Source organism: Hyla sarda, chromosome 3 (genome assembly GCF_029499605.1).
Source record: "Hyla sarda isolate aHylSar1 chromosome 3, aHylSar1.hap1, whole genome shotgun sequence".
Lineage (NCBI taxonomy): Eukaryota > Metazoa > Chordata > Amphibia > Anura > Hylidae > Hyla > Hyla sarda.
The window spans coordinates 84,233,569-84,256,479 of record NC_079191.1 but is presented as its reverse complement, the minus strand read 5'-3'; the positions used below and the strand labels follow the sequence as shown (position 1 = coordinate 84,256,479).

The window sequence follows — 22,911 nt, the reverse complement described above, 5'->3', positions numbered from 1 at the left end:
GCAGCTGATGGCCCCAGGTAGCGTTTTCAGAAGCCTGGTATGATTCTGCTAGGGAAACACTGCTTCTCTCCAACACAACCCCATAGAGTTATATTATTAGGCTGTCTTGGTCATGTGGCACAGAGCAGGGAGACAGAATGTGCTTACTACGGTCTTCTTCCAGAGAGTTTTAGTGATCATTCGGGGGTCTAAACACTCAGACCCTGACTGATCCATACTTTTTACTTGTCCCAAGGACATGTCAAAAATTTTAGAAAACTCGTGACCCTATAAAGTTTTGTAAGGTACTGAGAGTGCTGTATCTTTACATCTTTAGTGTTCACAGACACTGTGCTCTACTTTTAGTGCAAACACCACAATTTACACAATTTCACATCAACATTCAGTGCACAGATATACACAATAAATTTAAATATACTATTTACTGATTGTTACATGTCACAAAGACCGGTATGGTATTCTACAGCTGATTGTATCTGACCCTTTGATAACTGAAGAAAACAACCAGGGCTAAATGAAATACATTCTATAGACACAAGACAGCTTGTTCTGAGAAGACAGGAAGTGGGTCAGTCATATTTTGCAAGGCTGATCTCAGCAATCTGGGCAGATGCCAAATTCACAGATTCACTTACTGCGGCCTGTCTCGGCTGATCTCAGGCCTGTAATTCTAAATTCTAACTATAAGTCACTGCTTTATCTCGGTTTAGCAGGTATATAGGGGGGGTATAGTGGGGGTATATAGATGGGGAGATTAGGTACAAGGTACCCCTAAAGATCAATATCATTAATAACAATTGGAAATCGGATATAACAATTGCTTTATTATAGCTGTACAATCTGTACTCTTTCCTGGTATTGCTTTCCGTTCATTTCCCTGTAGCAGATATTTTTTTAGTGCCCACAAACCGCAATGAATTGATTCATTTTTTCCATTAATTACATTTTTTTTTTTTTAAAAGGCATCATAAATGCATTGGTAATGTGAAAAACCTTTATAATATTCTCTAAACTAAGATATAATTGCAGAAGCAAACCCAGAGGCTGCAGTACTGACATATTTTAATATTTAGCCTTATTTGTGCCAGTTACAGAGTAGTCATAGACACTGTATTATAATAATATAGCATAGTAGTACCAGTATATTATTGATAATGGTACTACCGTATATACTCGAGTATAAGCTGAGTTTTTCAGAACAATTTTTCGTGCTGAAAACGCCCCCCTCGGCTTATACTTGAGTGAACAAAAAAACGCTTCTGGCTTAGCTGTGAGGGGATGGGCCAGGCCATCCATCTTCGGCCATCTATGCTGCAGGGACTGTCTGGTGGGGTGGGTTAGTCGTTCTGGGCTGTCCATCTTCACAAGGAGGCCCTCTTCTCAGCCTCGGGCCGGCCCCGAACTAGTGACGCTGCATTGACACCACTGCGCAGGGACTTTCATGTGCAGGGATGTCACGGACGTCTGCTGCACGCGGAAGTCCCTGCGTGTCGTCCTCAACGCAACGTCACTAGTCTGTGGCCGGCACGGAGCAGAGAAGAGGGCCTAACGGTGAAGATGGACAGCCCGGAACGACTAACCCTCCCCACCGGACAGTCACTGGCCAAAGATAGACAGCCCAGACCAGCTCACCCTTCCACAACTGGGGAGGTGAGTAGAAAACAAAAGGGGGGTCTGGATGATGACGAAGGGATTGACAGGCGGTGATGATGAAGGGAGGGGATGATGACGAGGGGAGGGGGATGATGAAAGGGTGATAATGACGGAGTGATGATGATGAGGGTGATAATGACAGGGAGTGATGATGACGGGGGTGTTAATGACGGGGGTCTGGATGATGACAGGGGGGATGATGACATGGGGGGATGATGTATTTCCCACCCTAGGCTTATAGTCGAGTCAATAACTTTTCCTAGATTTTTGGGGTGAAATTAGGGGCCTCGGATTATATTCGGAACGGCTAATACTCGAGCATATACAGTAATTTGGATGCTTCGCTAGATTCTTTACATACATAGATGTATAGATTTTTAAATGAAGGTATATTGTTTTCAGACATGGAAAAACATTTCCACTATTACAAATATTATTCTTGTCAAATTTCCCTACCTATGTCACTTCTTAGAAATTTTTATGGTATCATATAAATATATCACATAATGCTGCTTCCACCAAGGACTGTATGTATGACTGTACTGAAATGGAGATTGTTAGTGAAAACTTTTTCATCTATGGTAAATGGTTAATGATTGCAGGTTCTAATGTCTTTGCAACAATTTGCAATCTGTCTAATACTTCTTAGCCACAAATAGTTCTTTCTAATCTGACCAAGTGACTGCTGCTGCCACCTCAGTCCAAATCTGGAAGGGGTTTGCAGTGAGGGGTTGCTCCTGCTCTGGACAGTTCCTGACATGGACAGAGGTAGCAGCAGAGAGCACTGTGTTGGACTGAAATTTTCAAGTCTGGGGAAAAAAGTGTGGAAACTCCCCCAAGATTTGCTGTGAAAAAAGTGCAGGAACTCAGTTCCCACATGTGCCTGCAGGACTTGAGCCCTGTTTACAAAACTACATAACTTTCTGGCACCAGTTGATTTAAAGACCTTTTTTTCCTGGAATGCCCCTTTAAAGAATAGCTTTCCATTTGTAATTTGCATTTGTGGAATCATATCATGTGCCGTATGACCAAATTGTTAGCCAAATAGAAGCAAACAGGTTTGTGGCTCAGTTTGGCACTGGATGACTTATGTAATTTTTATTCTGGAGAGAGATATGGGAGTGTTGTTTTTACCCAGAGAGTAATATTTACTTGTGACCTATGATCTGCCATGTGATTTATCGCACCCTGCAGGCTCCTCCTCACTTTGGCTCATTTTGCTCAGTATATGTATATGGCAGGTATCCACTAGTTATATTTTTCTCACTGGAGGTTAAGTTATCCGTATACTCATTCTGCCATGCTGGACATCCCAGCAATGGTGCATGGGGCCCACATAACAAGTCGCAAATATTACTATTATAGAACATGGTAGAAAGGGGGAGGAGGGTCTGTTATGGATTTTAACACTGATTCTAATACAGATTCCATGTGAAATCGACATCCTAGTTTTGGTAACAGATGCAGTGATTCATATAGTTTAGATATTTTCAAACACAGATTTGAAATATATAACTTCTAAACATAAATGTCATGCAGAAACCATGTTGGTGTTACACCTTGCGCTCTGGCCACTTCCCCTGGCCGTGAGCACACTGTCCCCCCTCTCCCCTGCTGCCGATGGGGCTGGGATTCGCATCGCGGGATACGCCCGCATGTGAATCCCAGCTCGTCACTTACCACGCTCCTCTATTGCTTCTTCCTCTGCCTCTCAGCTCTGGCACATGCATCCCCGTCTCCTAGGGCGTGCGCATGTCGGAGCTCTGAAATTTAAAGGGCCAGTACGCCCATAATCATGTGAAACACCTGACACTATTCTATAAGTCCCTGCACCTCCCACTCTTCCCTTCCGGATCTTCAGTACCATTTGCCTGAGATTAAGCGTTCCATACATTCCGCTACGTTATTTGACTACGCACCTTTGCCGCCTGCCTTGACCTTCTGCTAAGTCCGACTAGGCCCCTGTTTCATCCTACTGTACTTCGCCTCGCCCAGCAACCTGTGTGGTTGAGTCGTATCGGGGGTAGCGACCTGGGTTTTGCCTGCCGCAGCAAATCCATCCTGCCTTGCGGCGGGCTCTGGTGAAGTCCAGCGGCACCTTAGACTCCGCTCCCCAATACGGCCCGTGTCATCAGCCACCCAGGTCAGTGGATCTACATCCAGCATCGTTACAGCAAGACCTGGCCATGGATCCCGCTGGGGAACCTCTGCCCGAGAATCCGGATCTCACCACCATAGTGGCTCTTCAGTTGCAGCAGTTGACCCAGCAGGCGCAGCAGTTAAACCAGTTGTCCGCCATGATGCAGTAGCTGCTTACTGCCCAGCAACAACCGCAGCAGCCACAGCCTCCTCCTGCTCCGGTAATGCCTCCCGGTCCAGCAGTCACCACGGGATCCAAGCTCCATTTGTCTCTTCCCAAGAAGTATGAAGGGTATCCCAAGTCCTGCCGTGGTTTTGTGACTCAGTGCTCCATGCACATAGAGCTTATGGTGGGACAGTTCCCTACGGAACGAGCGAAGGTGGCCTTTGTCGTCAGTTTGTTAACTGGAAGGGCTCTGGCCTGGGCAACTCCGTTCTGGGAACGCAGTGACCTACTCACAGCCAGTCTTCAGGCTTTCCTGACAGAATTCCGAAGTGTTTTCGAAGAACCTGCACGAGCATCTTCCGCTGAAACGGCCTTGCTGAGCCTTTCTCAGGGTAACTCCTCTGTAGGCGAATATGCCATCCGATTCCGTACCCTGGCTTCAGAGTTATCCTGGAATAATGAAGTTCTTTGTGCCACTTTCAAAAGAGGACTCTCTAGCCATATTAAAGATGTCCTTGCTGCCCGGGAATTGCCATCTACCTTAAATGATCTTATACAGCTGGCCTCCTGGATTGATTCCCGTTTTTCTGAGTGACGTGAGGAACAACGTCAAGAAAGGGAGTCTGCACGACCTCAGCGCTTTCCTCGCCTGGCACCAGTCTTCCAGCAACCACCGCAACCTTCTATGTTGCCTCCCGCAGTGGAGGCTATGCAGGTGGATTGGTCTCGCCTGACTCTGCAGGAAAGAACTCGTGGACGAGCTGAGAATCTATGTCAGTGCAGATCATTTCCTCAAAGATTGTCCTGTACGTCCACAGTCACAGGGAAATGCCCGCACCTAGGGTTTGTGAGAGAGGCCTCCCTAGGTGTGAACACCACCTCTCCACGCTTGAATTTGTCGGTCCAGCTTTCTCTACCCTCCAAAGAGATTATTTCCATTCTTGCCTTCGTGGATTCTGGTTCCACAGGAAATTTTATTGATGCCTCCATAGTACATAGGTATCATCTGCCGGTGTCTTGCCTTTTGAAGCCCTTGGACATCTCTACGATTAACGGAGAAAATCTGGACTGTACCGTGCTATACCGCACAGAACCGATATCAATGCAGGTCAGAGTCCTGTATAAGGAGAACTTGTCCTTCCATGTACTTCCTCACTGTACCTCTCCCCTCCTGCTTGGCCTTCCTTGGTTGCAACTCCATACCCCGCAGCTGGATTGGAAAACTGGAGTTCTCCGTTGGGGACTTTATTGAAACAGTCACTGCATTCAAACTCATCTGTCTAAGTGGGTGCCTCCTTCTACTCCTCTGCCCGGTTTGCCTTCGTTTCTTCAGGACTATGTTGACGTCTTCAGTGAGAAACAAGCTGAAGTATTGCCACCTCATCATCCCTATGATTGTCCTATAGACTTATTGCCCGGGACCACTGTTCCTCTGGGAAGTATTTACCCTCTGTCTATTCCTGAAACTCAGGCCATGTCTAAATATATTCAAGAAAATCTTAAAAAAGAATTTATCAGGAAGTCATCTTCCCCTGCCGGAGCCGGATCCTTCTTTGTAGAGAAAAAAGACGGTTCTCTGCGACCCTGCATTGACTATCGCGGACTGAACGAAATAACCGTCAAAAACCGCTACCCTCTTCCCTTGATCTCCAAACTAGACCTTCGAGGTGCCTATAACCTGATTCACATAAGAGAAGGTGACGAATGGAAGACTGCATTTAATACTCGGGATGGACATTTTGAGTATCTGGTGATGCCGTTCGGACTATGTAATGCTCCAGCAATCTTCCAGGAGTTTGTTAATGATATCTTTCGTGACCTCTTATATACCTGTGTGGTGGTCTATTTGGACAATATACTCATCTACTCGCCCAATTTTAAGACTCATCATTCCCACATCCGCCAGGTCTTACAACATCTTCATGACAACCATCTTTATGCTAAACTTAAGTAGTGTGTTTTCGAAAAGTCCAGTCTTCCTTTTCTCGGTTACATTGTTACTAGTCAAGGTTTACAGATGGATCCTAACAAGTTGTCAGCTGTACTGGACTGGACCTGACCTACCGGCTTAAAAGCTATTCAGCGTTTTCTTGGTTTTGCCAATTACTATTGGCAATTTATTCCGCATTACTCCACCTTGGTAGCGCCCATTGTCTCTCTCACCAAGAAGACCTCCAATCCCAAAGTCTGGACTCCAGAGGCTGAAGATGCTTATAAACAGTTAAAGTCTGCCTTCGCTTCGGCTCCGGTCCTGTCTAGACCCGACTCTGGCAAGCCTTTTCTTTTGGAGGTGGATGCATCTTTGGTTGGAGCAGGAGCTGTCTTAACACAAAAGTCCTCTAAGGGAATAATTGTACCCTTTTTCTCTAAAACCTTCTCTCCCGCGGAGAAAAAATATTCTATAGGAGACTGAACTCTTGGATATAAAGCTGGCCTTGGAAGAATGGCGTCATCTCTTGGAAGGTTCAGTACTTCCTGTTACTATATATTCTGACCACAAGAACTTGCTTTATCTTCAGACAGCTCATCGTCTTAACTCACGGCAGGCTTAATGGTCTCTGTCCTTCTCTAGATTTGACTTTTACATCGCTTCCGTCCTGCAGAGAAGAATCTTCGAGCTGATGCTCTTTCCAGGTCTTCTGATGTGCAAGACCAAGAATCTCCTCCTCAGCATATTATTCCTCCTGAGCGTCTCATCCCCGCAGCGCCAGCAAATCTTCAGCACCTGCCTCCTGGAAAGACTTGCCTGTCTTCCTGTTTAAGACTCTGAGTCTTGAAATGGGGCCATTCCTCTCTTCTGGCTGGTCATTCAGGAACTCTTAAGTCCTTACAGCTCATCTCCAGACAATATTGGTGGCATAGTTTAAGACGGGATGTCATTGATTTTGTTCGTTCCTGTTTGGTCTGTGCCCGGGATAAGATCCCTTATTTAAACCTGCAGGTCTTCTACAGCCTTTGCCTGTTCCAGAACTTCCCTGGACCGATATTGCTATGGACTTCCTTACTGACCTTCTGTATTCCGGAGTAAATACTGTCATTTGGGTGGTAGTGGACCGTTTTTTCTAAAATGGCTCATTTTGGGCCGCTGCCTGGACTTCCATCTGCACCGCAGCTTGCTAAACTGTTTCTTTGCCACATCTTCCGTTTGCATGGTTTGCCCTCACAATTGTATCTGACCGTGGTGTCCAGTTCGTCTCTAAGTTCTGGCGGGCCCTCTGCTCACGTCTCCAAGTCAAGCTGGACTTTTCCTCAGCCTACCACCCTCAATCCAATGGACAGGTTGAGAAGGTGAATCAGGTCTTAGGAGACTATCTTCGCCATTTCATTTCTGCTTGTCAAGACGACTGGGTTGATTTACTTCCTTGGGCAGAGTTCTCATACAATCATAAGAATTCTGAATCTACTGGAACTTTGCCTTTCTTTGTAGATTATGGACTTCATCCTCATCCTCCTCTTCCTTTATCCTCTTCTTCCGGAGTTCCTGCGGTTGATGAGCAAGTACGGAACTTTTCCACCATCTGGCAGAAGACCCGTTCTTCTCTTTTGCATGCTACGTGTCTAATGAAGTCTCAAGCCGACAAGAAAACACGTTCCCCTCCCGAGCTCTCTCCTGGTGACAAAGTCTGGTTGTCTGCCTGCTAAGTATATCCGCTTCAGAGTACCCAGTTATAAACTATCTTGGTCCCTATAAAATCAAGACACGTTTAAATCCTGTGGCCTAATCTCTCCATCTGCCGTCCTCTCTCTGGATCCCAAATTCCTTCCATGTCTCCCTCTTGAAACCTGTCATTCACTACCGCTTCTCTAAAAAAGACCTTTCAACTACTCCCATCTCTGGTACCTCTGATGTTTATGTTGTAAAACAGATTTTGGACTCCAAGTTTACCAGAGGAAAACGCTTTTATATTGTGGATTGGGAAGGATTGGGTCCGGAGGAGAGCTCTTGGGAGCCTGAAGAAAATATCCTGGACCGTGACCTACTCAGTAAATTTCTGAACCTCAAAAGGAGGGGGGAGTCCAAAGGGGGCGTACTGTTACACCTTGCGCTCCGGCCACTTCCCCTGGCCTGTCCCCCTCTCCTCTGCTGCCGGTGGGGCTGGGATTCGCATCGCGGGGCGTGTCTGCATGCGAATCCCAGCCCGTCACTTACCACGCTCCTCTGCCTCTCAGCTCCGGCACGCACGTCCGCGTCTACTAGGGCGCGCGTGCCGGAGCTCTGAAATTTAAAGGGCCAGTACGTCCATAATTATGTGAAACATCTGACACTATTCTATAAGTCCCTGTACCTCCCACTCTTCCCTGCCGGATCTTCAGTACCATTTGCCTGAGATTAAGCGTTCCATACTGTCTGTTTGCCTTGCCCGTGTTCTGACCCTTATTTGACTACGCACCTTTGCCACCTGCCATGACCTTCTGCTAAGTCTGACTACGCATCTGCATACTGTACTTCGCCTTATCCAGCTACCTGTGTGGGCGAGTCGTATCGGGGGTAGCGACCTGGGTGTTGCCTGCCACAGCAAATCCATCCTGTTTTGCAGCATGCTTTGGTGAAGACCAGCGGCACCTTAGACTCCGCTCCCCGATACGGCCCCTGTCATCAGCCAATCAGGTCAGTGGATCCACATCCAGCATCATTACAGTTGGGTAGCCAGACACCGATTAGCCCTACAAAATGAAGCTTACCCACAGCACAGTCTTAGGTTTCTTCTGCAATTCTTGTTTTAATGCTTTTTATTAAAGGTAATCTGTCATCAGCATCACCCGCACTAACCTATTGGTATAGACTTGTAGTGCCTATTCCCGTTTTCTTATTATGCAAACTAAGTGTTCTCAAGCCCCGAGTGCACAGAGACGTACGGCCTGGATCTTCAGAGTAAACTCCCTCCTCCCCTGTAGAACTTTCTCTTTATACTGACTGCCAGCAATCATTGCGCATGTGCAGTCACAGCCACAGGCGATATATGAAGTAAAATCTCTTTGCTTGTAAAAATATTTCCAGGGGAGGAAGATAAGCACAGAGGAGAATATTAACTTTAAAGATCTAGGCTGGACATCACAGTGCACTCGGGGCTTGGGAAACTTAGGGGAACATTTATCAATGTTGGTGTAGGTAGAAGTTTTTTGTAGATCGTTCTGGTTGGTCTAAATTTGGATCAATTGCACCAAATTTACCATACTTGTGCAAAGCACATAATAAATTTTGTGCAAAGTTCTATATCTCCACACAGTTCTAATTGTACACCTGAGCTGCACCTCAAAGCAAAAGTGGACACAGGGATTTTGTTCTATTGCTTTGAGGCCAGGATTCCATTGAGTTTTTTTGTCCACCAGCAAAAACGCCAGAAAAACTGTCACAGCTTTTTCCTGCATTTTGGCAGTTTTTTGATGGTGTGTGGAAACACATTTTTGTACCCTGTGGCAACTTTTTCACGGCCTTCAGGGTACCACTCCATGGGTCGGATGCAGAGGGAAGGAGTGATGTATAGCATATAAATATAAAGGGTGAAGAGCATCACTACTTACCTCCGCTGGCTGTATAGTATACAGGGGTGCATAGTAGGGATCGACCGATATTGTTTTTTTAGGGCCGATACCGATACCGATAATCGGTATAAATTATCGGCTATTTATCCCCCTCGACACCGCTGCAGAGCATTGATTTAAAGCGGGCGCTTTAAATCAATGCACTGCGGTGGCTTTTGCGGTGCCATAGGCCGCCGCCACCACCCGCTTCTCTCCCCCTACCTATCAGGGTGGTCCGGCCCATCCATCCTCCCTTCCTGTAGTGTCCGGCGGCATTGCGGGTGGAGGGTGAACCGGTCCGGGCTGTCCTTCTTCTCCGGGGGTCCTCTTCTCCACTCCGGGCAGGCTCCGGCCTAGTATGCTGCATAGACGCCGCTGCGCAGTGACGCCCGTGTGCAGCGACGCACCTGACGTCACGGCGTAGCGGCGTCTATGCAGCGTACTAGGCCGGAGCCTGCCCGGAGTGGAGAAGATGACAGCCGGAGAAGAAGGACAGCCCGGACCGGTTCACCCTTCACCCGGAACGCCCCCAGACACTACAGGAAGGATGGATGGCCCGGACCATGCCCATTACGGGTAAGTTTATTTTTTTTTTATTGACTCGGAGGGTGGGGGAGGGGCCCGACCTGTATAGCGGTATGGGCAAAAATCCATACCGGTATACCGCCCAGCACTACAGGGGGCGGTTGCGGTGCGGTCCGGGGTGGCGGATCGGGGGGGGGGCGTTCGCGGTGCGGTGGGGGTGGTGCGGGGGGCGGGGCATTATCGGCTTATCGGCAAGGTCATTGCCGATACCGATAATGCCCAAAATCGTGATTATCGGCCGATAATATCGGCCATACCGATAATCGGTCGATCCCTAGTGCATAGTGTACCCATGTATACTATACAGGAGCTCAGCAAGGAAAGTGTTAACCCACGCTGCTGCTGAGCAGTTTTGGGTTAAGTCTTTGTGCGCTATCATGTATATACATCTGTCTATAGATGATTGTATATATACAGGATACAGTAGGCACACATCAACAATTTAGGAACACACTGTAGTATGGGTGCACTCCCCAGGGGAGAGCGCCAAAAATGTACTAATTTTTTTTCCTTCTCATATCAGATACGTGAATGCAGAGGTTCGGTGGATTGCAATGATGACCAGCGTTTTTTTTTTATGTCAATGAAAGGGTTAATAAGGGCTGTGGGGGAGTGTTTTTTTAAATAATTTTTTTTTTCGATGTGTCATGTTTTTTTTAATTGAATTTACAGGCTTAGTGGTGGAAGCTGTCTTGTAGATGGAATCCACTACTAAGCTGAGGCTTAGCGTTAGCCCCAAAAACAGCTAGTGCTAACCCCCAACTATCAACCCAGTACCCACCGCCACAGGGGTGGTGGGAAGAGCTGGTACAACAGGCCAGGAGCGTCAAAAATGGTGCTCTTTGTCCTAGGTGGTAACAGGCTGGTGTTATTTAGGCTGGAGAGGACTAGTAACAATGGTCCTCGCCCACCCTGGTAACGTCAGGCTGTTGCTGCTTGGTTGGTATCTGGTTGATACTTAAAATAGGGGGAACCACACACGTTTTCTATTTATTTAAAAAAATGCATAGGGTTCCCTTTTATTTTCAGTATCAGCCAGATACCAACCACGCAGCAAAAGCCTGACGTTACCAGGGGGGGCGAGGACCATTGATACTGGCCCTCCCCAGCCTAAATAGTGCCAGCCTGTTACCGCCTAGGCCCAGGAGTGCCATTTTTGATGCTCCAGGCCTGTTGGTACCGGCTCCACCCGGCACCCCTGTGGTGGTGAGTACCGGGGTAATAATTGGAGGTTAACTCTAGCTATTTTGGGGACAACGCTAAGCCCTGGCTTAGTACTGGATTTCGCCTACAAGACGACTACGACTACTAAGCCTGTAAATTCAATTATAAAAACATGACACTCTGAAAAAATGTTTTGAATTAGTCAGGCCTGAACGGTGTAGCTCCGCCCCCTAATCATCACTAGGGAGCGGAGGAGTAAAGGTCGCAGGGGGTCTCAGGAGTGAGACCCCCTTTCGATCTGTCCCTCTGCCCCTGGACTACTACTTCCATCATGGGACAAAGTCTGTCCCATGATGGAAGTAGTTGTAGTACCGCAGCGCTGAGGGATGGCACTTGCACATCCCCAGCTGTGGGACTCTTTTGGGACTTTTAGGACTACTACTCCCATCATGGACAGACTCTGTCCATGATGGGAGTTATAGTCCAGGGGCTGAGGGGCATATCACAGCAGGTCATTCTCCAGAGACCCGCTGCGATCCACATATTTCAAATTAACAAGCGGGCGGCATATGCGGCTCCACTGCGCTCCCCACCAACTCCCGGTAGGGAATACTGTATACGCTGTCACAATCACAAGCTATTCACCAATCAGAGCTCCACTCCGCACATGCGGCTCCACTGCGCTCCCTGCTGGCTCCTGTATACAGCTGTCAAATTTCATAATCCCCGCCGCCGCGTGACGGGAGCTCTAATTGGTGAAAAGCTATTCCCAATCAGAGCTCCCGTCTCCCGGCATCGGGGATTATGACATTTGAGAGCTGTATACAGGAGCCGGCGGTGAGCGCAGTGGAGCCGCATGTGCGGAGTGGAGCTCTGATTGGTGAATAGCTTTTCACCAATCAGAGCTCCCGTCTCCCGGCGGCAGGGATTATGAATTGTGAAAGCGTATACAGTATTCCCCGCCGGGAGCAGGCAGGGAGCGCAGTGTAGCCGGATGTGCCGCCGGCTTGTAAACTTAATAAATGTGGATCGCAGCGGATCTCTGGAGAATGAGCTGCTGCGATTTGTACCTCAGCCCCTGGACTATAACTCCCATCATGGGCAGAGTGTGTCCATGATGGGAGTAGTAGTCCTAACTGTCCAAAAGTAGTCGCCACCCACACTACAAGCCTATACAATAGGTTAGTGTGGGTGATGCTGATGACAGATTCCCTTTAAGTTTTCTTTCAAATATGCATACATAGGAGTCCAGACGTCCAGGTACTTCTAACATAACAAATACTATTTACATAAAATTACAAATCTCAACAAAACAAACATTAATAACACATGCATACTGTATGACTAGTTACCTATGCTCATTACATTTCATTAATCTCACACCTTAATACAATACTTCAATGTTTTTCCATCAAACCCATCATTTCTGAAAGGCTATTTCCCAGTGCTATCATTAACCCTTTTTTTGCTGATATGCATATTATACTAAATAAAACTGTTTAGGGATCAAGTCTAATACCAAAAATAACGCTGTCTATAGGGACCGAGTGGCTTCTCTATCAAACACCTATTGAACCAGCTGTTTGTAGGATAACCAAAAGATGTTTTTTAAAGGACATGTCCATAGTGTATAAAAAAGGGAATCTTAAAGGGGTTATCCAGGAAAAAAACTTTTTTTTATAGATCAACTTGCTCCAGAAAGTTAAACAGATTTGTAAATTTACTTCTATTAAAAAATCTTAATCCTTTCAGTACTTATGAGCTGCTGAAGTTGAGTTGTTCTTTTCTGTCTACGTGCTCTCTGATGACATGTGTCTCGGGAGCTGTCCAGAGTAGAAGCAAATCCCCATAGCAAATCAATTTTGCTCTGTGCAGTTCCTGAGACAAGCAAAGATGTCAGCAGAGAGCACTGTTTCCAGACATATAAGAACAACTCAACTTCAGCAGCTGATAATTATTGGAAGGATTAAGATTTTTTAATTGAAGTAATTTACAAATCTGTTCAACTTTCAGGAGCAAGTTGATCTAAAAAAAAAAAAAAAAGTTTTTTTTTTCTGGAATACTCCTTTAACAACCACAGTCCACCAGAACATGTTCAATGATCCTGGATATATTACTGCTAATCTATCCGGGGTATAATACCAATGTTATAAAGTTCTAACAGCCGATTCCACATGATCTATACAGAAGTGACATATGTTATGTTAAGGTACCGCTCCCAAACACGTCATATATTGTTCTCATAACCTTCTGTAAACACATTTGAGAAAATCCTTAAATCTCTATCAATTTTTGCCCCCAACAGTTGTAGGCTTAACAAAAAATGATGTGCCTATAGATACTTATAAAGTCTGATTTTGGCAGGGAATATTATAACTGCAATGATGAAAAGGAATGCATAATTTCTGCCACAGGATTCTCAATGGAAGAAAAATCCATCATGTGAACATGGCCTTAAATGGGTCCTGCACAAATATATATATAATGGATCAACTATTCACTGTATGGTGCAACAAAAGGACCATTTCACCTTTAGTAGCACTTTAAAAAATGTTTCATCCCCACAACCTAAAAGGTATGAGGCCTCCTGACTCTACTCCGATGCAGATGTCAGGGGAGGGGATGGTGGGCATATTGCCCGATCCCTTTGTTCTTGGGAAGATAAGCTGCCGCCATCTTTCTCCTCCCATTCAGAGCATATGAACACTAAGGCCCCTTTCACACTATAAAAATTCATCCCTAAAGAACGCCCGTCATAAAAATCTTGAAAATCGGATGTTAAACGGCTGTTAGAAAATCCCATTATAGTCTATGGGATTTTTCTAATTGCCGTTTTAACCCGTTATCGCCTGTTATTAATAACGGCCGTTATTTTGTGACGGGCGATAGTAACGGGAGAAATAGTGCATGCACAATTTCTTCCTTTCATTTGGCCGTCACAAAATAACGGCCATTATTAATAACAGGCGATAACGGGTTAAAACGGCAATTAGAAAAATCCCATAGACTATAATGGGATTTTTTTAATGGCCATTTAACGGCTGATTTCCAGAGGTATTTTTATAGTGTGAAAGCAGCCCAGGCGGGGCGCCAGAACAGGATCAAACAGGAGCCATATATATTACCATGGCTCCTGTTTGATCTTGGTTCGGTGCCCCGTTTTTTGCCCCTTCAAAATAACAGACGCCATTCATAACGGGCTATAACTGGTGACAAGGGATGCTCAAAAAATCCCATTGACATGAATGGGATTCTTTGAAGACCGTTTTCAGGTGTTTACCATGGGAGAGAATAACGGGAGGATGTAGAGGGTGACAATGGCAGTGAGTAAGAGGCCTTATTCCAGTGAGTGTTAGTAAAATGAAGGACAAAACTGCACTGGTCTGAACTGTGTTCTAGTGGCTTCAGCTAAACCAATACTGCCACCTGGTGATCCAGAATCAGAATTGCATCCTCCTACCTGTACTTAGGGTTGCCATCTTTCTTTCAAAAAAATACCAGCCATGCTAATTTGCATAATTAAATATGTATGTGTAACATCACAGGATAAACATATGGGGAAATTTTGTCCTATTCTGACCCCTATAACTTTTTTTTATTTCTCCTTATACAAGCCTGTATGAGGGCTCATTTTTTGCGTCCTGATCTGTAATTTTTAACGGGACCATTTTTGTTTTGATGTGACCTTTTGGTCGCTTTTTTGTTTTATTAAATTCGGGAGTTGCGGTTAGTTACTAACTACAACTCCCAGCATGCCCTGATACAACTCCCAGCATGCCCTATGGCTTATTCTCTGCCCCAAATGAAAACTGCAACTCCCAGCATGCCCTGATACAACTCCCAGCATGCCCTATGGCTCATCAGCTGCCCCAAACAAAAACTACAACTCCCAGCATGCCCTGATACAACTCCCAGCATGCCCTATGGCTCATCAGCTGCCCCAAACAAAAACTACAACTCCCAGCATGTTGGACTATATAGTAGTAAATAGTATAGGTCAGAGTTTTCCAACCAGGGGTGCCTCCAGCTGTTGCAAAACTAGAACTCCCAGCATGTTGGACTATATAGCAGTATATAGTATAGGCCAGTGTTTCCAAACCAGGGGTGCCTCCAGCTGCTGCAAAACTACCACTCCCAGGATGCCCGGACAGCCAACGGCTGTCCGGGCATCCTGGGAGTTGTAGTTTTGCAACAGCTGGAGACGCTCTGGTTGGGAAACACTGGTATAGTATATGGTGTAACATTCTGGGAGTTGTAGGATTGGTTGGATAAATACCAAGCACTGCATTGCCGGTATTTCTAATATAAAAATACCGGCAGGGTGGACAAAATACCGGCTATGCCGGTAAAATACCGGCCAGGTGGCAACCCTACCTGAACCTGACACCCACATATACACCCCTGTGGAGATAAGTGTTGGGCGCGAATATTCACATTTCGAATTTTTATTGCGAATATCCCAAATTCGCGAATATATTCGCTATATATTCGAAATTGCGAATATTCTATTTTTTTTCCACATATGCGCATATGTGAATATTAGTATATGCGCATATGTGAATATTCGCATATTCCTTCTTTTCACTAGTTGGCCAATTAGAATGATGCAAATACACTTGTCAGAGGTTATCAACAACATCCCTAGCAACCAATAGTAAAGTTGCCCCCCCTCCTCACTGTTTTTCTTCCTTGAATATGCAAATATTCAAATATGCGAATATAAGGAATACACGAAATTCGCAGATAAAGGACGAATATTCGTCTATATATTCGCAAAATAACGCGAATTCGAATATGGGCAATGCCGCTCATCACTAGTGGAGATTCCTCAAAACCTGTCCAGAAGAAAAGTTGCCCAGTTGCCCATAGCAACCAATCAGATTGCTTTCATTTTTAACAAGGCCTCTGCAAAATGAAAGAAGCAATCTGATTGGTTGCTTTGGGCAGGTTTTGATAAATCTTCCCCGGGGCCCAGGCTTCAGCCTCATATGTTCCTCAGGGCAGATGTTCTGCTTTGCACTAGGAAGCGACCGATTATCGGTGTGGCCGATATTATCGGCCGATATTCTCGATTTTGGACGTTATCGGCAATTACTTTGCCGATAATCCCCCGCACCCCCCCCCCCCCCCACACACACACAGCACCGTTCTGCCCGGCCAGAGGCCACCGCTGCCGCTGCCCCATTGCCTCCCCCATCCCCGGTTTTATAATTACCTGTTCACGGGGCCCGGGCTACTTCTGGCTCCTGCGGCGTCCTGCGCGCTGTGCAATGACGAGTGACGTCCTCAATGCAATGTCACCGTCAGTGCGCACAGTGACAGCTCGGGAGGACGCTGCCGGAGCCAGAAGTAGCATGGATCGCAGGAACAGGTAATTATGAAATGGGATGGGGGGGGGCAATGGGGCAGCAGCGGCGGCGGTCTGTGGCCAGGGCGGTGCGGTGGGGGGTACGGCACGGGGGGGGGGGGGATGCGGCGCCGTGCGGTGGTGGGGGGGCGGTGGTGTTGTGGGTGATAGGACTCAGGAGGATCCCAGGACAGGCAGGGGGAGAGAAGCGAGTGGCGGCGGCGGTCTCTGGCACCGCAAAAGCCGCTGCAGATAATTGATTTAAAGCACCCGCTTTAAATCAATGATCTGCAGCGGTGTCGCTGGTCGGGGGGGATAAATAGCCGATAATTTATACCGGAATATCGGTATAAGTTATCGGCCCTAACCTCCACCGATTATCGGTATCGCCCCTAAAAAATCGATATTGGTCGATCCCTACTTTGCACTATTATTGATCACTCTCATAGCAGATCACACAACTACTGTAGAACTACAAGTTGCAGCAGCCATCACAACTTACTAACAGCTATAGTGTCAAATATTCTGGAGGAACTGCTACTGTATTTGGGTCCTTCTGTCAGCCATGTTGAAAATATTATCCGCCCGTTCTCGGGCCCGCACTGCTCATCCCCACCGCCTGCATGTCACTGCCATTAGGTCATTGGGAAGCGAGGAGGAGCCATTCACAGCAGCACAGCTCCCACAGCCAGTACACGAGCGCCACCTGGTGTCAGAGCGCCGCACAGAGCTCCATAGAGTGCCTGCACCTCTCTGCCTGTAAACATCAGCGGGCTGCACGGAGGTAAGGCTCAGCCAGGCTCACAATGGCCTTGTCCAGCCATGCAATGGGTTAATAGGGGTGACAACTAATACAAAGTGGACTCTGCAGGCAGTTCTCCAAGCTGAGGATGCTCTGGCTCTGCTCTGGTCTGTGCTGTAAGCTCTGCAGTTGTCTTCTGTACTGGGCTTGTATTGTGCTTGGTAAGTGCAACATGTTAGCAGCTTTAAAGTTGTCAGATCATATGCCTGACCATATGGCAGGGGGCAGAGAGGGCTGTGTGTGGCATCTAGTGCCCCTGCTGCATGGGTGGCCCTGGGGTGTGCCTGGCACTGCATGGATATCCATGGCAGTAAGTACATTCCATATGTTCTTATTTGTATGCTGGGTAGATGTTATACAGGGGGCTCAGCCAGGCCTTCCGTATTGTACGCAGTCAGGAAGTGTGGCATGACATGGCTCATTCTTCATCCTCAGCTGGCACTGCCCATCTTTGGGCCTCTTTCAGGAATTTACTCTTTTCATTCTGTTGGTGAACGGTTCCTCCAGCGCCGCCTGCATTCCCCATTCTAACCTTTTACATTTTCCTTTTGCAAGGTTCTGATTTATTCTGTATTGATTTGTATTTGGGACGCCTTCACGCATGCAGGGTTTGTGTTGTTTGCATACAGAAGAGCGGAGGAGTAGAAGACCTTCTATTATATCCACTTCTGGCTTCATCGAAAACAGCGTTTCCAAACTGTGCGCCTCTGGCTGTTGTAAAACTACAACTCCTAGCATGTCCAACCTTTGGGGATCCGGGTGCGGAGATTCTCACCGATCGCTAGAATAAAGGGGCTGAACTGCACAGCTTCATCTTTGCTCAGTACCCAGACCCCTACCGATACACTATGACGTGTCAGAAGTTTGGTTTAAAGGAGTATTCTCATGGATAAAAAAAAATGTATCTATGGGAGAGGCGAAGATAGCCGAACGGATCTCCCATAGAGATATGTGGAGGGGGCGTGGAGGCCCCCGCTTCGGACCGGGGCCGTGGGGTGCCATTCCAGGGGATAGCCAAGAATCCATACAGAAGATCGCAGGGAGCCCCAGCGCTCGCTCGGACCCCCCACAATCTAAAACTTATCCCTTATGCTGTGGAAAGGGGATACGTTTTTATCCATGAGATATCTCCTTTATTGATAGGTACACTTTAGAGCAGTGGTCTTCAACCTGCGGACCTCCAGATGTTGCAAAACTACAACTCCGGACAGCCGTTGGCTGTCCGGGCATGCTGGGAGTTGTAGTTTTGCAACATCTGGAGGTCCGCAGGTTGAAGACCACTGCTTTAGAGGTATGTTCATACAATTCAGATCCACTGCAGATTTTTTTTCAAATGATCTGCAGCTGATTTTAAATACATAGATTTTTTGGGGCTTTGGTGCGCAATTATGGTAGATTTTCGGCAGTGCATCCTTATACAGGTCAGGGGTGAACAGAGTTACAATGGAAGCCTATGGGCCTTCTGACAATTCTGTATACCAGAAGTCCCATAGACTTCCAAAGTAACTGTATACTGCTCACTTTGGCTGTGCAGAGCGGAGATCTATGAGAACAGCGCATGCAGCTGTGCACTTCAGCTCCTTAATTTTAATGATCGGTGGGGGTCTCAGCACAAGGACACCCACCAATACAATCTGCTTACATATCACTAGGACATTTCAGATGTTTGTTATAATATTAGGTACACTTTAAAGCAGGGGTCACATATAATGCCCCTATCATGCGCCCCTCACATATAATGCCCCCATCATGCGCCCCTCACATATAATGCCCCCATCATGCGCCCCTCACATATAATGCCCCCATCATGCCCCCCTCACATATAATGCTCCCAGACAGGCCCCCAGATAGATATGACCCCCATCAGGTAGGGCTCCCAAGTAGGTATAGAGGCCCCAGATAGATATGGTCCCCATCACTGATGGGGGTCATATCTATCTGGGGGCCTGTCTACCTACTGATGATCAGGTAGGGGTTTCTAATAGGTGTACAGGCCCCAGATAGATATAACCCCTGGCATGTAGGGCTCCTATTTAAACAATTATGCCACCTAAGAAGATAGGTTAGCCCCTGGTGATAAGAAGGTCCTCCCTTATTAGGCAAGTAATTAGGCAAGTTAAAGTGTACCTCATGAAAAAAAACTTTTTTATATATTACATATGAAACCCTAATAAACACTTTTCTAATTGGTATTATTATGTCTATTTTTACTTTGAAAAATCCGCCACTAGGGGTTTCCCTAGCAGTCCTTGCTGCAAGCATTTTGGACTCAGCGCATTAGTCCGAAATCACTCTGCATCCAGGACTCAGCGCAGCTCCCCGCCTGTCAATCAGACAGGCGGGAGCGAGTGCTGAGTTTGTAGGCAAGCAGGGAGCGCTCCTGACCCACCATTGTCCTTTTTCCTGCAGGGCACGGCAGCTCTGTCATCCGAACAGAGAAGAGAAGACCCAGGAGTGGCTGTTCCTGCCATGTGCCGGGCTGTATGCGCGCTCCTGGATGCGGCCGAACAGCAGCAATTCCTATACATTCGCTTGCCATGTCCCGCCCACTTCCTCCCCTCGCACAGTGCTCTGAACTGAGCTACCGAAGAGGAGAGAAAAAAGGTATTTTGGGGGGTTTTAAAGAAAAATAAATGCAGGGATAGACTTAGTCAGGGACAGATGGGGAGGGGGATTAGGGAGATTTTAGATGGTGATAGGTGCTCTTTAAGTTAAGTTTCACAGCTACTGTACTTACATCTCCCTGCTGCAGCCTAAAACGAGTCTTCTTTGCAGGGATGCGCGCAGGACGTCAGCATACCGGCATCCTGCGCTGCGGATACGATGACGTCACCAATCTTGCGCATCCCTCCAGGAAGGCTCGTTATAGGCTGCAGCAGGGAGATATAGGTACAGTAGCAGTGTGTGCCGACGTGTATGAAGTCTTTCGGCATTAAGCGCTGCTTGCCCAAAGGTCTGTGCGACTTTTAATACAATTCTCGCATGGCTCGCCACTGCTCTGCGACATTTAACCAGAGCAGTTCAGCAGGCATTCAACAAAGTCTGTGCGCCAATTGAAAAATTCGGCACACGGCCCCCACTTTCCCAGCAACTTTTTTAATCTGAACTGAACTAAAAGCAAGTTCAGTTTTGATAAATGCCCCTCAATGTCACCACAGCACTTTTGGTAACAGCACTGGAGCGGACATGTCTAGATTACAACTGGTCAACAGTTTATAAAAATGACAATAACATTTCAACAATAAAAACTAAATGTTTATTGATTGTTGTGAAGACAATAATGGATCTTTTTCTCAGTTGTAATTCTTGAATTTTCTGGGATTTATATGATAAAAATATACAGTTTGGGTCAAAACATACGAAGAGAAAACAAGACATCCCGGAGATCCCAGGTTAAATACTAAGCACTAAAGAACCTAAGGAAACCCCCTCAGGGAAACCCTTAACTAAAGACCCCCCCCCCCTAAAATAACTTTTTATTGGACTCAGTAGAGTTATTGTATCCAACTAGATTTAAAATCACAGCGTGTCTCTAGTGAATGTAACCTGACAGTAGTGCATCTGACTTCACTAGAGTCACGCTGTGATTTTAAATCTAGTTGGTTACAATAACTCTATGGAGTCCAATAAAAAGTAATTTTAGGGGGGTCTTTAGTTAAGGGGGTTTCCTTAGGTTGTTTAGTGCAAAACCTAAGAAGCTCCTGTGCCACTTTTTCTGACACAGGCAACTGTTAATTTTTCTGTACTTCCGTACTTAATATAGAGTTAGAAAACAATGCAAAGTCAGCCCTGCCATGGCTGTAAGACAGCGTCAGGTTTCTCAGCAGGGTGTACACCCTGTTCCGTGATTAATTCGTCAGGCATTACACTGAGGGAGGGACTGTTGCGTTGCTCATGCGGCTTAACAGTTTTAACCCTTTTGTGCACCGTAGTGTAACTTCACTATGACTTACAGTTATGTCATGGGGATGGTGTGGGATCAGGTAGTGTGTCCTCACCATCTGCTATGGGTGTCAGTTTTAACATACTTTATAATCCCAGCCACTAAACAGGTACCTGTCACCAAATTAAACTTTTAATATAGTATTCCTTGTGTAATTAGCAGACACTTTCCCATTCACTTGTTTTTAAAATTATCAACATAAATATGTTTAAAATGTCATATAAAAAACAGCCACTAGATGGCTCTGTTCTGTTCCCTGCCACAATTAATACAGTGAGTTCAGTCTCCTCCCGGCCTGGCAGGAGTCCGAACTCAGGAAGTGTTTCGCTGCACTGAGCTTGATTGACAGCTGCACAGAAAGTGAAACAGATTCTCACAGAAAACCGCACAGACTGACAGCTGAAGGAGAGCCTCACTGTTAGCAACACAGACTGAAACATGCACAGAACGTGAGTTCTTCTATTCATCACATTGCTGCAACAATGTGAGGGCGGAAGTTGTCCCCCAGCAGGCTTCAGTGATGTCATAAAGAAGGTTGCAGCAGCACTCTTTGTCAAAAATTGGAGGCTCTTAGCGCACTTTTTGATCAAAACGTGTCCCCCATCCACCACGTGGAGGTGGCCTCTTGTTTTGATCAAAAAGTGCACTAAGAGCCTCCATTTTTTGACCAAGAGTGCTGCTGCAACCTTCTTTATTGTATACTTTGTATTTGCCACAGCAGCGTGCACCCATGTAATAGGTAGTTGGACTGGCTATTTTTATTTTTAATTTTTTTTTGCTATTCAGTGATGTTATGCCTGCTGGGAACGCCCACTTTCTACTGCTGTGAAATTGCACTATGTGAGCAAGAAGAAAGGTAAGATAGACAGCTTTTTAAAGGGGTACTCCACTGGAAAACTTTTTTTTTTTTTTTAATCAACTGGTGCCAGAAAGTTAAACAGATTTGTAAATGACTTCTATTAAAAAATCACAATCTTTCCAGTACTTATCAGCTGCTGTTATGATCCACAGGAAGTTCTTATCTTTTTTGAATTTCCTTTCTGCCTGACCACAGTGCTCTCTGCTGACACCTCTGTCCATTTTAGGAACTGTCCAAAGTAGGAGCAAATCCCCATAGAAAACCTATCCTGCTCTGGACAGTTCCTAAAATGGACAGAGGTGTCAGCAGAGAGCACTGTGGTCAGGCAGAAAGGAAATTCAAAAAAGATAAGAACTTCCTGTGGATCATAACAGCAGCTGATAAGTACTGGGAGGATTAAGATTTTTTTAATAGAAGTAATTTACAAATCTGTTTAACTGGCACCAGTTGATTTAAATAAAAAAAAAATTCCAATGGAGTACCCCTTTAAAGCTCTGAAATTGTTGTATAAGGGTGGGAGGGGAATTAGGAGTAGTTAGGGAACATAGCTTGAGGTAGTTGAGAACAGTTTATTTGGTGACAGGTACTTTTTAACTCCTAGGATGCTGCGGTCAACATCCTAGTTCCAAAATAAGCTAGTCCTAAAAGGTTTAAGGGTAGGGTCACACATAGCGCATACGCAGCGTATTGTGTGCAGTATGTTTTGAAGGGGGGCCGATTGCACTGACGT

General features: G+C 46.2%; 1 protein-coding gene across 13 annotated transcripts in view; it reads left to right on the top strand.

The window, feature by feature from the left end:
- ZBTB38 (zinc finger and BTB domain containing 38) overlaps positions 1 to 22,911 on the top strand; it is a 75,828-nt gene that overhangs the window by 38,979 nt on the left and 13,938 nt on the right. For 2 of the 13 annotated variants that reach the window (XM_056564478.1, XM_056564479.1), the window contains exon 2: positions 19,789 to 19,983. The exons of 7 other annotated variants lie outside the window; for them this stretch is intronic. The gene's annotated coding sequence lies outside the window, so the exon portion shown is untranslated. Of the gene's footprint in view, positions 1 to 16,820; positions 17,362 to 17,409; positions 17,541 to 19,788; positions 19,984 to 22,911 lie in introns of those variants that run through there. 4 more of the 13 variants (XM_056564481.1, XM_056564480.1, XM_056564484.1 and 1 more) reach the window with 4 other exon arrangements.